Raw genomic sequence first — 15,504 nt, 5'->3', positions numbered from 1 at the left:
AAATGAAAGTCCATAATTGTTTTTACATCCATCATATCTTCTCTCTCTCTGAGTTTCGTTGGAATAAAATTAATTATGTGTTTATTAGGTCTGTTTTATTTGTGCGGCTTCCCATACTACATCTTTGACAGGACCACACTTCTCCCTCTCTGCACCTTCTCTCGTCAACTTCTGTTTTTCCGGCCTGATCCTGTCATCTCAAATTTTTAGGACTTTTGTCTTTGAAGAAACGCTCGCTTTATCACATTGTGATGCAACACAATCTCATGGGTTGTTGGTCTTATAATCATCCATCCATCCATTTTCTGAACTTCATATCCTTACCAACCTTTTTGTTATCATCCCTACATTATTTTTGAGGCCATGCATGGTGGTAAGTCACTGCTCTTCCATGTACAGTTCCATTGTCTGTAGACCTCCATCTGTTACATGACATGACATTCTGGAGAGAGTACTGCTGTTAGGGAGGGCGGGGGGTCTCACCCATTTCCTCAGAGGACAAGAGAGAATCACATGTTGTGCATTATGAGAAGAGGTGCAGGATTTTGCCCCCCCCCCACCCCCCCTTCCCACAAACCGTAGACCACCTGTGAATACAGCTTCTGGATCTGACAGCCGGTCAGATGTCAAATGACAGAAGACAATGTGTGGCATTGATGTGGTGCTGGTCATTATTGGGTGAAATGATGGCCACTTACGCTTTGGTGTGGAGATGAAATTTGGTCTTAAGGATGGTCCTTAGAGTGTGTGCTGACGAAACTTCTCCAGCAAAGTATAAATTTACTGTCCAGCTATGTGTCCCAAGTGCAAGTTGCAAATTGCAAATGTGTCACTGCCCACTACTGGCCTGGCATGCATGTTACAGTGTATTTGTAATCCTTTGATGACAATATATATAGTAAAAAAAAAAAAAAAAAGTACAAACGTGGTTCTTTGGTATGGACTAACGCAGGAAATAAAACAACTTTTGTAACGTTTTACCTTGGACATTTGGTCGTGTTTCATATTGCCTGCCTACGTGATGTACCTTTAACATTAGACCAAACATTTTCCACTAAAAAGTATGAAGCAAACATTAGCAAGATGACTGGTCACACATTGTGATATTACTTGTGGCAGTAATATCGCAACAATAATCCTGTCTGCCGGGTTAAATGCACGCTGATTAAATACTAATACAGTAGTTAATTGCCCCTGGCTTGATTTCTTTAGTATTTTAAAAATATTTCCACTCATCGTAGCTGGTCATTTTACTGTACATTGTGTGTATGGTCCATTTAGTTTTTCAGTTGGACTGAGGCAAACTGTAAAAGTCTGTGACCGACCTCTTCAACCTTTCAACGTCTTCCCTTTTGATTCACCCCAAGATCTGGATGGCGGTATAGACGCTTGAATATTCCATATAAAACCTCCAGGATTAAGTTCTGGAAGCTTTGTTTTTGGCTTTGTTTAAATTTTGGGCAAGATTATAACTAGGTTTTGTCTGGAATTGAGGCGAGGGGTTTAAAGTTTGAAAACATTTAGGCTGTGTGAGCTTTCTAGGACAATTGGGTCTGATGAAGAATACACCCAGCAAGTAATCCGCCGCATGCATACATTCTACGCACGCACACTTTCCACATCCGCTTAGACCATTTCCTGGTATAGCTCTTATGGCTAATTTACGACTTGGCCGTCTTTTGTTGTTCAACCGCATGCTCCCACATACAAGGGGGCAAGGTTTGGCCCAGCTGACAGAACAATATGACTGGGGTCAAAGGTCATCCAACTGGCCAATCACAGCACTGTCTGCATTGACTGGTAGCGGGAGAGGGTGTGCCCCCCCTTTTGTGCCGGTCAGGGTGGGTCCGCTAAACAAGCAGCTCCACTTCCATCCCCGGTCCCAGTACTGTCGGTGGCTATATTGCACTTCCTCCAAATCTGAATGCTCTATTGGTTGCTTTTCCTGGTACATTTGGAATTTAACCCCACAGTCAAGCATCTACACTGAGATTTGTGTTTGCATTTATTCAGTAAGGCCGTGAATGAAAGCATGTAATCAACTGAGAACAGCGGATTGCATTTCTGGTGGTGGGATGAAACAAAAATGTAACACAATTAGATAATGGGATGATGGGTACTTGAATTTTGTTCAAGAGGGGATGGGCCAATGTTAGCTATGGGATGTTATCTGTCAACAATGTGAATATGGGATATGGCATAATAGCCAGAGTGCATTAATGGATTGTGAAGAACAGATAAGAGAGCATTTTAAAACAAAAGGTCTAGTGGAAGAAGTAGACCACTACTGTCATTTTGTGGGAGTATCTCCTCTCCTCGTGCCGTGTAATCATATCAACGACAGTCAAGATTTACTTCTCGCTAACATACAGTATACTTACACCGCCACTCATCTTAATTTTCCACAATTTAACACACGTTTGGGTCACTGCTTTTGGGGTCCCTCTCAGTATATACATTCAATTCTTTAATTTCTGAATCCCCATAGTTATATTCCTAAACACATGCATGCTCACTTAAACAATAATATGCTTTTGGTAAAAAGATGTACACATCTTTGACCGCATGCTGGGTTCAAGCACTCATTCATTTAATTCATACAATAAATGATTGGAACAATGATTTTGGCTGCCTGTGTAGTGAACAGTCATGTGTGCAGACAAATTACTTGCACTAAAATGGTGATGACCTGTGTGTAAGTGCATGTGCATGCCTGTTTTCTTTTCCATTAGCAATTTATTTCCTGCTTCAGTTCGCCATTTTCTTCTTTAAATAACAAGAAATGTGCAAATGGATCTTTCCCTTCTCTCAACAAGCAGAAGTCAAATCACTGCATCTAATAACGGTCACTTGAAATCACAGCGGTCATGTTTTTGACTGTTGTCTTATTTATTTCTGCTGTGACCCATTTCTCCATTTAGATGAGCGCTTGATTTCCACGATTTCAGCAAGCATATAAAACTCTCTCAGCTTCTTGTTTGCCTAAAATTCCAACTTGCAACTACCACGTGAAAAATATGCTGCAGAATATAAACTGAATTTGCTCTTCAAATGAGAAAAAAAATTAAGGAAAAAAATTAAACAGTAATACTGCAGTTGCTAGTTAGTGGACCATAGAGATAAAAACAACAATAACAAGATTACATAATCGTCATTTTCTTCTTCTCTTCTTCCTTCAATAGCCGGAGATAAATTGGCCCAGCTGGGCTTTCTGGGATTTAAAGCATGAGAGCAGTGCTGTGAAGGTGTTTTATAACATTGAGTTATTTTAAAATACCAACAGTTTTCTCCTACTCTCTTGATGTGATGTCAGTTATGTGCAGTTAAGCTTTCCAAGAAGGGGGAGGGGGGGGGGCAGTTTGGAATATATAGTAGCATTGGATAAATTCCTCCGCTGCTTGTACTGATGGAGACAAAATGATTGCTAACAGAAGAGTAGACATAACCAAAGGCTGTCAGAGCAGAGAGACCATTTAAGGGATGAGCGGGAGAAGAGTTTTGATCATAAGAGAGTTGGCAGTGACAGCTCAACAGCAAAGTGATGGTGCACAAGTTGATTGTGTGCATCCATGCGTGAATTCTTATGTTCAGTATAGTGTAAAACTCTGTAGCATCATCCAACTGTTGGAGGGAGAGTGATCTTACACCTGGTTGACAAAAGAAGCAGTTACTGCCGAAAAGATGCGACGTCACATTCTACACATGCTGTCATGTATAGCTGAAGTACCTGAAAGCGATACCCGATTTAAACTACAAGTAGCTTAGCAGACAGTAACATTGAAATAACCTTATAGAATATTACATGAGGAAGAGTCAAAGTATCATACATGTCGTTAAGTAGCAAAAGTTTTTTTTTTTTGTTCAAACAGTGAGTTCAAGTTTTAACTTTCCATTTTTTTTCTTTTTTAAATTTACATCTAGATCACAGTTAAAATTCTGTGTGTTGGCTAATGAAAGAACATACTGTAGCTAGCCTACATTAGCCTGACTATAATGTTTACCATATACCTAAACAGTCTCATGATAATGAATAGAACATTGTTTTCACTTCTGAATGTATGCAAATTAATTCAAACCACCAAATTTTGACTGTGTGGGTATACTTATTGGCCCCCGTCTCGGTGCCTGGACGTTGGGGTTCACCCCAGTAGATAAGAGAGTATCCTCCCTCCATCTTTTGGTGGGGGAGATGGGTGCTGACTTTTGTATGTGCCTATGCACCAAACAACAGTTTTTAGTGCCTACCTTTTTTGGAATCCTTTTGGTGAGTGCTGGAGAGCACGCCCTCTGGGGACTCCATCTTTCTGCTGGGGGACTTCCATGCTCACATGGGCAATGGCTTTGAGATCTGGAAGGATGTGATTGGGAAGAAGCATTAGCTGACTAGTGTGGCGATCCCTCTTTTTAAGAAAGCGGGCTGGAGGGTGTGTTCAAACTACAGGGGATAACACTCCTCAGCCTCCCTGGTAAGGTTTATTCAGAGGTACTGGAGAGGACAGTTCATCGGGAAATCGAATCTCAGATTCAGGAGGAGCAATGAGGTTTTAATCCTGGCCTTGGAATCGAGGACCAGCTCTACACCCTCGGCACAATCCTCGAGGGGGCATGGGAGTTAACCCAACGTCAACATGTGTTTTGTGGACTTGGAAAAGGCGTTCGACCACATCCCTTGGGGAGTTCTGTCGGGGGGTTCTTCGCAAGTATGACCCCTTGACATGGGCTGTTTGATTCCCTGTATGACTGGTGACAGGTCACCACTGCTGGGAGTAAATTGGACTCGTTTCTGGTGAGAGTTGGAGTCCACCAAGGCCAGCCTTTCTCATCGATTGTGTTCATAACTCTTATGGACAGAATTTCTAGGGGCAGCTAAGGCATAGAAGGTGTCCAGTTTGGTGGCCTCAGCATTGCATCTGTGCTCTGGTTCTATTGGCGTAATCAAGCCATGATCGCCAATGCTCACTAGGGTGGTTCACAGCTGATTGTGAAGTGGCTGGGATTAAAATCTGCACCTCCAAATCTGAGACAATGGGCCTCAGTCGATTTACATTCCTACCCTCACCTATAGTTATGAGTTGTGAACATGAACCTGGATACAAGCGACAGAAATGAGTTTTCTCTGCAGAGTGTCTGGGCTTTCGCTTAGAGACAGAGTAAAAAGCTTGGTCATTCGGGAGGGGCTCAGTGTCAAGCCGCTGCTCTTCTCCATTGAGAGGAGCCAGATGAGGTGGCTGAGGCATCTGGTGAGGTGTTCCGGGCACGTCTGACTGGAAAGAGACCCCGGGGACGCTCCAGGACACGCTGGAGAGACTAAGTCTCTCGGCTGGCCTGGGAATGCTTTGGAATCCCTTTATAAGAGCTGGAAGAAGTGGCTGGGGAAAGGGAAGTCTGGGCATCCCTGCTAAAGCTACTGCCCCTGCGACCTGAGCTGGAAAAGCGATAGAAGATGGATGAATGGAAAGCAATCCATGGATCCATGAGAATGATTGTCAGCTCCATTTTGACCAATCAGTGAGCGTCATTTTCTGAACTCCGCCCATACTATCCACATCCGAGATCTTGTACCAACAAACTAAGCAAGCGCGTGCTTAATTTAAGCCTCGGAATTGCGAATGTATAGTCCTGCTTATATCTGATTCGGAAATATGGTGCTTCGATGTGGCTGGGGAACATGTAATGGAGATGAATGCGATCCAGAGAGATTACTGGGAAGCTATCTGGTGCGCTGTCCCACCCCGAAGTGTAATATATATAAATGCAAACGGTGGATTAAGGTTTGTGGCCGACCTCACGATCAGATGAACCTGTCGTAGATAAATCAGCAAGAAGCGGTCTGCTCCAAGGTAAGTTACTCAATTAGTCGGTGTAACCGCTATAAAGTACAATGGTGATGAACATCTCCTGGAATGTGACATGGGGCTTGCACTACAAATTGACAAAGACCATCCCATTATTTTCACTATTATTCATTATTTATTTCATTATTTTAACCTGTAGTTCATATCAGTTTGACAAAGAATTGGTTTTCTTTTCCTCATTTCTGGTGGTCGAACTACAACTACTGCACTCACCCGCACTGGTTTGATTTTGAACCCTCTCGGTTTATTCCACTGCTGTGGCAGAGACGTGTAGCTTTGCTTACACGGCACGTGAGAAAAGTTATGGAGTTTGAGCCCTTGTAGAGTTTTAATCAATCCAATAATATGGGAGCACACCAACACACACCAACACTTTGATAGAAACTTTAACCGCCGTTCCCGTTGGGGAAACATTGACATTGTGAATATATCCCTGTTGAAAGTAATTCAGGCCTTTTTGTACACTCTTTGTCAATATTTCTGATGGGCACAAAGAAAACAGAAATACTATCATGAATGCACTCTAATGAATGGGTCATAACATGCTTCAGCCGCACTGCGTCCAGCGTTTTGACCGGTAGCTTGGGGTGCCTAACAACAGTATCTAAGTAGGCTTGGCTTAGGTGCCCTGCGGGGATCCATCCATTGGTCGTTCATGAAGTGAAATGTCTCATTTTCTGTGTATTCGTAATTGCTCTTTAACGAAGCGAATATACTTTTAAAAGTAAAAGGGCTCAGGAGGAATGCAGAGATAAACATTTATTCTTAATACAGTGTACTTGATTATTTGATGGAAATGTAAGTATAATACTCAGTTACTACTGTAATTGCAGCAATACTGTAATGCAAATTCTCATTTGTGACTGATCTGTTTGATGTCATGTTTGGAAGAAAGTCAGGGAAAATGAAAGTCAATGCAGACCATTTTCTTCGTATAAGTGAAATTATACTATTGATTGGTTTAAAGTGGCAAAAACTAAACACCCCAAATCTTGATGATCGTATTGATTGGTTTAAAGTGGCAAAAACTGAACACCCCCAATCTTGATGATCGGCTTTGAAGGTGCAGAAATTTACATCAAACTTCTAGCTTTCTCAAAAGGTTCAATTAACCAAGTCACGTCTTTGGTGGTACAGGAATTCTTTTGAAACGGCATTTAAAAATATAAACTACTGTCCCTATGTGCTTAGAGGCTATATTTAAACGCCTTTGAATTTGGATCACAACTTTGCAACAATAGGAAAATGTGGATCTCAGAGGGACAACAGTTGACCACTACATTTTGCTTGGCCCATTTTCTACTGCACTCTGTTTTTCACCCTGGTTTGGGGTGGTTGATTTGCCATTGCAATTTATTTATTTTTTTATCATACCTATTTATTGCATCCTCAAATGTTTTCATTCCCCTATATGTACCGCATAGTATTTTCTCAGCTCTACTTGCCTCGATTTGGGATTTGGGGATTTTCACATCAGGATGGTACTGTGGAAATCTGGGGGGGTAAAACAGGCTCATTTGAAAAAGATACAATAAGAAACAACTACAAAATAGTGTGGTATATTGTTTTATAATTAGTATAGAATCTCAAGGACAGAAGTTTTTAAAATTGTTTTTTTGCCACGTATTCTCAACATTGACAATGATGTGGCAATTACAAATGCTTCAAACCAATGGAGGATCCTCCAGAGCTTTACATCGTCCATATGGTATCATCGGCTGCCATCTACTAGAAATAGTACCTCGTAACACTTACATTCGGCAGTGTAAATGTCAATCAGTGCCGATCCTAGTGTGTACTGTGAAGTTGAAAGTTATTCTATTTTTCCTGACATGTATATGTGATTGCGGAGGGCAACGTGAGGGGTATGACTCGGGTTTATTTGCCAACAAAATGGGTTTTTGTCACTATTTAATTGACTTTGGTAGACAAAAAATTTGTTCATAAAGGGCTCAGGGAGAGGTAATAGAATAGTATTTATTAGAATCAAATAAAGCTAGATGCTACGATGTGAGCACAAGGGTTGCTCAGAAATGCTCTCTTTACTAATGTAATTATGATCATCTGTCAGTAAATGTTTTCCTATTTGAACCACGCCTCTTTATGATGCTGTGCAGTCCTCCACCACTACTAACTACAACTTCAATAAATAGTCCATCTACATTTGTTGTCCTTAATGTTGTGGAAAAGGAATGAAAACCTCTGATAAGGACTGCCAGTGAAGATAATTCCATATATTTCCATACTATATACTACACGCGAGGCAAGAAAATGAATAGTGTACACGATTCTGCTGAGATTACTGTCTCACACACACACAGGTAAGTCTTCCTTCCTGCATATAAGTTGTTTTGTTGCTGTGTACTTGGTGAGGGATCACTTCATTCATTTTTGTTTTTGTGATCACGGTACAAACAGCCACATCAGGTGAATAGAGTATAAAATGGAAGAGTACAGCTTTGACCTTTAATTTTATTTATTTATTAAATGCATCCTTCTAACTTTGACACAACACGCCCTGCAAAATGTTCCTCAATCCTGCGTGGGAGACTAAATTTAAGTCTAAGGGCTCAGGAGGAATGCAGAGGTAAAAATGCTCTGTGTCATACACGAGCAGTTTTAAAGTTTGGTTAATGCTCCTTGGCAGAGAAAGGAAGAAGTGGAAGAGAAATGCGGCTCTCTATGATACCGAGACAAGAGCGAGGAGAGAATCAAAAGAGATGCTGACGGAAGAGGCAGGTCGACTGATGGACACAGAGAGAGGAGGGAGAAGAGTCATGTGGAGTCACTTATTCCTCATCAGCAGCTATGCTGTCAGAGCTCCTCACCATAGCAACAATGAGTCATAGAATCAGTAAACACAGGCGATGTTTTGAAGCCAAAAGGCTGACTGGAAGATTAGCTGTGACATTACCTTTTTACAAGTATTGCGCACCGTAAACTAGTCCACAACACATGCTGGTACATTGTTTTATCATTTTCCACATTTGAGGTGAGTTTAGACTTGCCATAACGATCAGTGTTAGGAGAGTACACAGTAGTCCATCCATGCTTTTTACATGCCGCTTATTCTCACATGGGTCACGGGAGTGCTGGAGCCTATCTCAGCTAACTTTGAGCAAAAGGCGGACTACACCCCACACTGGTTTGACAAAATGGCAATTTTTGCTGGTGTCACAAATGGAGTTGGGCATCGTTCAAATTGGAGGGATTCTGATTCAGATGCCAGTTCCTTATTTTGATTCTGGTTCCAAACAATTCTTATTTCTGATTATTTTAGAGGGCTGTGTCTAAAAGTTTTGCTTGGTTTAAATAAACAGTATCCAAATTATGAACATGCATTTTCTTAGGAGCCCGCAACATAGACTTAAATGAACATTTGACTCGTGAGTTCTTTATAACCAGTATTGATATCAAACCTATGAATGAAAAGGCAATCTGTTTGGAAGTAACCTGATTAACTTAATATTCATTAAATAATGTTTCAGCTAAAAGTTAAATCCATCTATTCATCCATTTTATGATTTAACTTAATATTCATTAATTGATATTTCAGCTAAAAGTTAAATCCATCCATCCATTTTATGAGTCTGTTTTCCCCACAGGTGCTGTGGGAAGTTAAATATAGCATTGTTAAAATCATTATTTGGGACTTTTGTCATGTCAAATGGATTATTGGTGGACGTTTTAACTTGACTTCTTGTTTTAAGCTTGTAGCCTTTTCTTTTGAAGGATAGCTGAGAGACTCAGTCTCTCCAGCGTGTCCTGGGTTGTCCCCGTAGTCTTTCCTTTGGGACATGCCCAGAACACCTCACCAGGGAGGTGTCCGGGGGGCATCTGGATCAGATGGCCCAGCCACCTCATTTTGCTCCTCTCAAGGAGTAGCAGCTCAACACTGTGCCCCTCCCGGATGACCGAGCTTGTCACACTATCTCTAAGGGAGAGCCCGGACACCCTGCGGAGGAAACTCATTTCGGCCGCTTGTATCTGGGATCTTGTTCTTTCGGTCACGACCTGCAGCTCGTGCCCATAGGTGAGGGTAGGAACGTAGAATGACTGAAAAATTGCAAACTTCGCCTTTCAACTTCGCTCCCTCTTCACCACATGGACCGATACAAAGTCCGCATCACTGCAGACACTCCACCGATCCGTCTGTAGATCTCCCGCTCCATTGTTCCCTAACTCGTGAACAAGACCTCAAGATACTTGAACTCCTCCACCTGGGGCAGGATCTCATCCCTGACCCAGAGAGGGCACGCCACCCTTTTCCGACTGAGGACCATGGTCTCGGATTTGGAGGTGCTGATTCTCATGGCAGCTGCTTCACACTCTACTGAGAACTGCTGCGGTGAGTGTTGGAGATCATGGTTTGATGAAGCCAACAGCTGAATAGCCTGTATCATGGGGTTTGGTACACCATACTTCCGAAGAACCCCGACTAAACTCCCGACGGACACGGTCGAACGCCTTCTCCAAGTCCACAAAACACATTTAGATTGGTTGGGCGAACTGCCATGCACCCTCGAGGATTTGGGTGAGGGTGTAGAGCTGGTCCACTGTTCCACGGCCAGGCAGAAAGCCATATTGCTCCTCCTGAATCTGAGATTCGACTTCCCAATAGACCCACCTGTTCAGCACCCCTGAATCGACCTCACCAGGGAGGCTGAGGAGTGTGATTCCCCTATAGGTAGAACACACCCTCCAGTCCCCCTTCTTAAAAAGGGGAACATTTGGACTCGTCATAGGGGTTTTGGAGTCGTACTTTGTCTGAAGACTAAAATAAATGCTAAAAATGAATTGCGCAAAAAGTGCGCATCGTGCATGACATCACTGGAAACATATTTAAGTGCAGTGTTAATGTTCGACATGTGCATAAAGTTTAGTGGCATACAATAATAACTGTACATTGTAGGACTAAAACCTCTAGCTTGAATATTCGGGCATAGTGCACTCCTTCATTTTAATGTTGGTCTTGTTGGTGGCATTTTGTAAGTATTATCTGAGATTGCACCTGATGTAACAGTTTGAGAACCGCTGCTGTGAGATGATTTCCTTTTGTCTTTTTTCCTTTGTCCTCCCTCTGCATTTTTTTTAACCTGCTTCCCTGTCCTCTCAAGCCATCGTTTTTTTCAGCTGTGTTTGGCCCCTTTGCGCTCTCTCTTCTGTCTGCTTTTTTTTTTTTTTCTATCGGAGAAGGGAAGTAGCTTTCACTGCCTACAGTCTCCCAGTGGAACAAACCCCCCCTTTGTTTGTCTCCAGTGGAAGATGAGGAGTCTGTCCAACTAGCAGTCCGTGCAGAAAGATTTGGAGTTTGTCCGTGCTGAGGAAGCCACTCGGAAAGGTTGTAAATTAGCCAGCCACTCAAACCATCGTCTGCACTGCATGGGAAGCCAGACCGGGAGGTAGTATTGAGATTTTAGACGAGTACATGATTAAATACCTCTTCATTGGCGATACGGAAGCTAGGCTAAATTTATTTTATTTATTTATTAAGCCAATTGAGAACAGATCTTCATTTGCAATATCAACCTTGGCTGCAAACAGCAGAGAAAAACAAAGAAAACTAAAAGATTACTTCCCTTGAATTTCACTTTCTTATCTTCTCAAGACATCTTGGACAATGCTTTGCTCCCAATTTGTGGGAGCTGTATGGTGAAAACCCTTTCGCAACAGTTTCTCACACACACTCCCAGTCCCAGAATAATTGAAGCCTTTATAGCTGGAACGCAAGAAAAAATTCCATACTGTATTTCCCTCCATCTTTGTTTTCCTTTAAATATAATAACGGCCAGGTGTCACAGTACTTTCACATATATATGAAAGGATTTCTGGAAACAGATTGCATGACTGTTAATTTTGAAAAAACCTAATTTACTATCTTTTTCCAAACTTAATCCGTTACCGGTGTTTTTAGCTGACCTTCCCACTATCAACATAATATCATCAAAACTACCAGACTAAGTATCACACAACTCATCGTCCTCTAGTAAGATAATCACATTTTGGCCCCATCATGATAAGAAATGCAGATTTTTGCTGAGTCCTGCTTGACTGGATGCAATTAAGTAGTTTTCCGCTTTGACTTTTAAACATTTTGCTATGAAATGTTTTTGTGTATGTGAAATCAAATGTCATTGTCTACACAATGCATTAGAGGGTTTGCTCACTCAAAGAAACTCCAAACTACTCCAAATGGCATGTTAGACGCTAAAATAACATTTGACATATCCCAACCTATGGAGACATATCCATCAAAGTCTCATGATATATCGCACTATATCATAGTGGAAGGGATTGTGCAAATGTTGTCTAAAGCCATGCGTGCAAGAACAAGAACACCTTAGTAATGCTCATGAAGCAAGCTGGAATCTTTCCAGCAACCAGTCTCAACTTTAATATGCTACCCTATTCTGTTTTTCCACAATAAAAGAGGCATTAAGACCTTACAGGCTGGAGTGGTGATATAACTTCACTATGCCCAATGTAATTTCCTGCACCTGAAGTGATTAAAGCCATCAGAGATATTGCAGATTAATCTAGTGATTCATCGGTGATTAAAAAACTATTAGACAGCTAAACTGTGCAGACTTATTATTAGCTGGTTGCCACTCCCATCTCTGTGAAATGATGGGATCCTCCATTTAGATGAGTTCATATTAGCATCAACACAGCCACAGCTCTTACACCCATGACGTTTCAGGGTTTTGAACCTCCAGTAACATTGATTTTCTATTATATTTCAAGGCAGAAAGTACTTCCCATCATTATCCACAATATGATATTTCTGATATCATTTCCCCACTTTTGACTGAGCTGTGCTAAAACCACTGCACTTTGGACAATGGAATCTGGAGTGATTTAAATGTTAGTTTTAATTGCTGTGTGTCCCAGAAAGCCTTAAGAGAGTGATCAAAACAAAGTGTACAGACCGACTCCCCCTGGCAAATCATAGCAAGATAGTGGAGACGTCTGTGGGACACAGCAAGGAGGTTCTGTGATTTAATTAGAACCCTATGGCCTGATTAACGTTGCCTGTCTCCTTTCATCCCTCTTGCACATGTCATTCTCAGTGGGTGAGTAGCATGCCTCCGTCTTGTCATCATCCCTTGTCTCCCGTCTTCACTTGTGTGAGGTTAACAGAGGGGGTGTGGGCGTGGGGGCCTCTTGGAGTCAAGAATGCACCGCCTGGTGATGGTTACTGATCACCAGCTGGCTTCTGACTTGATGTGCATGTGCAGAATAGAGGAAGACGCTTGAGTCAGTCGGTATTGTGACGCTCAGTATGCGCCACAAAGTTCTTGTTCTTGCGCTGCAGTCCCAAGACCTTCGAAAATGTTAACCCCTTTCGACCTAAGTGCAATTGGTACATGGACTCCTTATTAAGGAAGGAAAGAAACTGTTTGATGGTTACATCTCCACCCTACAGTTCTGCATGGCATCCACTGTCTAATAGGAATCTCAAGCCGGTCATCCATGTTGTTTGTGTTGCTGTATGACATTGATATACAAATTGCACATTGAATTGTGAGTGTGATGAGCCTGGTAGTTCATTACTAGAAATTTGTCATCAGCATTTTTAGCTCACAACAATGCTTTTTTTTCCCTTTCATATCCGGGGTGCACAGTATTTGCAAAAAAAAAAAAAAAATATTATGGCTGGTAATTGCTGTTGTTCTGGATGATAATTTTTTTGTAAAGGACCATCTGTACCTCCACTGAAGTTCATTTTGCATAGACTGGTAATAGGTAGGGTTTTATGAAATTTGAACTCCAGATAAGCCGAGAGGCCCTGGGGGGTAGATCCGCCCCGCTGCATAATTTTTTATGGCCCAAAAATGCAAATCATCTGTGTTAACTTCATGATTCTGAAAAAAAAAATCTGTATCAAAATTTTAAATTGTAAGATAAATGATAACGTTCAGATATAAGCGTTTTTGTGCTACCAAACATGAAAGATGGTTGAAAAACCCTTTACCCTTAATTTATGGATCAAAAACTAGATCACAAATTTCATGTGTAAATATGATGAGGCGATGAAAGATTTCTATGATTTCACAGTCATAACAGCCCTCTGAGGCAAACCGTAACTACAATGTGGCCTGTGACTAAAAACGAGTTTGACACCCCTGTCCAAGACAAGACAAAAGGCGCATACTGCATTTACATGAATGAGTACTAACAACCGCAACCTACAGTACAAAAATGGTCGAAATAAAAAAAAGTTTTATAAGTGTGTGTCAAAAAGGCAAAAAAACACTAGAAAAAAATAACCACTCGATACTATATTAATCAGAAAATAGCAAAGGCCTTTGGATTTTGTGTCAAATAAATAGCATTGGAGCTTAATTTCACCCGTCATCAGTCTTTTGCCTTTGTATGTTTGTGTAAGTAGGTCTTGTGTTGTGCCATACAATCTGTCCTTATTTAATATTCACATGGCTAACCCTTGGGGGGAAAGAAATGGAGGAAATGAGGCCTTGGAGTAGAAGAGTTTTAGGATTGAAAAGAGGGCATTAGATCCTTCTTTCTTGCTCTTGTTGTACAACACAGATTTAGACACTCTATTGGTACTATAGACACTTGATTGGTACTATAGATAAACTGCACATTGTACTTTAATACACGCACGCACACACACACACACACAAATATACAATTAGACTTGAGAACTGTACACTGTATGTGAATTGCATTTAACATTTTGAAAAGATTTAAAATGAATTACTGCACTTGAAACCAGCTTTGGACTAAACAAAAATGAGGAAATATTTACTCTCAATTCTGCTTAAGTAAATCTCTCTTTTACACATCTAAATATCCAACAAACTAATATCATTGAATTACTTTTATCAGGGTCTAGAGATTTAGCGCTTTAGTGAAAGGTTTTAATAACAAGACACCTGAAATATGACCTGCATTAAGGGATCATCCTGAGGTATCAAAAAGTCACTTATTGAATATGTCATCTAAATAAGAGATTTCTAATGAGCTGAAACGCTACATAAAGAAATGCATTTAATGCTATAAGCACTGCTAAACATCACAGTAGAATGTACTGTAACGATCCCCAGATAGAGTGGATATTTGTCAGGATTATAGGGATGACTGAGCAATCTTGTCGGATGCTTTGCAGGAGATTTGAGACAATGCCAGGACATCATCGCAACAGTCGTACTCTTCTGCACATGATCTCACTTTTCATCTCCTGGCAGAACTACTCCCAGGATTTTGAACAGTTTAGGCTTGATGAATGTAATTGCTTGGTTGTCCCAACAAATCAACACGCTGCTTATGCTGTTCTGTTCACACATTACATCACAAATTACATTTCTGGCTTTCAAAAACATGGAAATTATTTTAAGATATACAGTAGTGTTCAAAATAATAGCAGTTCAATGTGACTAACAAGATTAATCCACATTTTCAATATATTTCTTATTGCTACATGTTGTACAAGTTACCAATAGGTGCAGTAGATTGTCAAAAAAACTATACACTCTTAAAGTGTATGGAATGTCTAATTTCTAATGCAAATTATCTCATCTGGATGAAAATATATGTTTAACTGTACCATAAAATGCATAACCTTTTCAATGTTTTTACCAAAAAATATAAGTGTTTATGAATTAAAGTCCGCGAACTTTGACCT

At 40.9% G+C, this 15,504-nt stretch overlaps 1 protein-coding gene across 4 annotated transcripts in view; it reads left to right on the top strand.

Annotated features, from left to right (window-relative positions):
* Window positions 1–15,504, top strand: part of numbl (NUMB like endocytic adaptor protein) — a 76,337-nt gene that overhangs the window by 717 nt on the left and 60,116 nt on the right. The gene's annotated exons all lie outside the window — the stretch shown is intronic.

Source organism: Syngnathoides biaculeatus, chromosome 8, assembly GCF_019802595.1.
Source record: "Syngnathoides biaculeatus isolate LvHL_M chromosome 8, ASM1980259v1, whole genome shotgun sequence".
In the NCBI taxonomy this organism is placed as follows: domain Eukaryota; kingdom Metazoa; phylum Chordata; class Actinopteri; order Syngnathiformes; family Syngnathidae; genus Syngnathoides; species Syngnathoides biaculeatus.
Note: the sequence above shows the minus strand (reverse complement) of the source record. Positions and strands in the feature narration are given on the sequence as shown.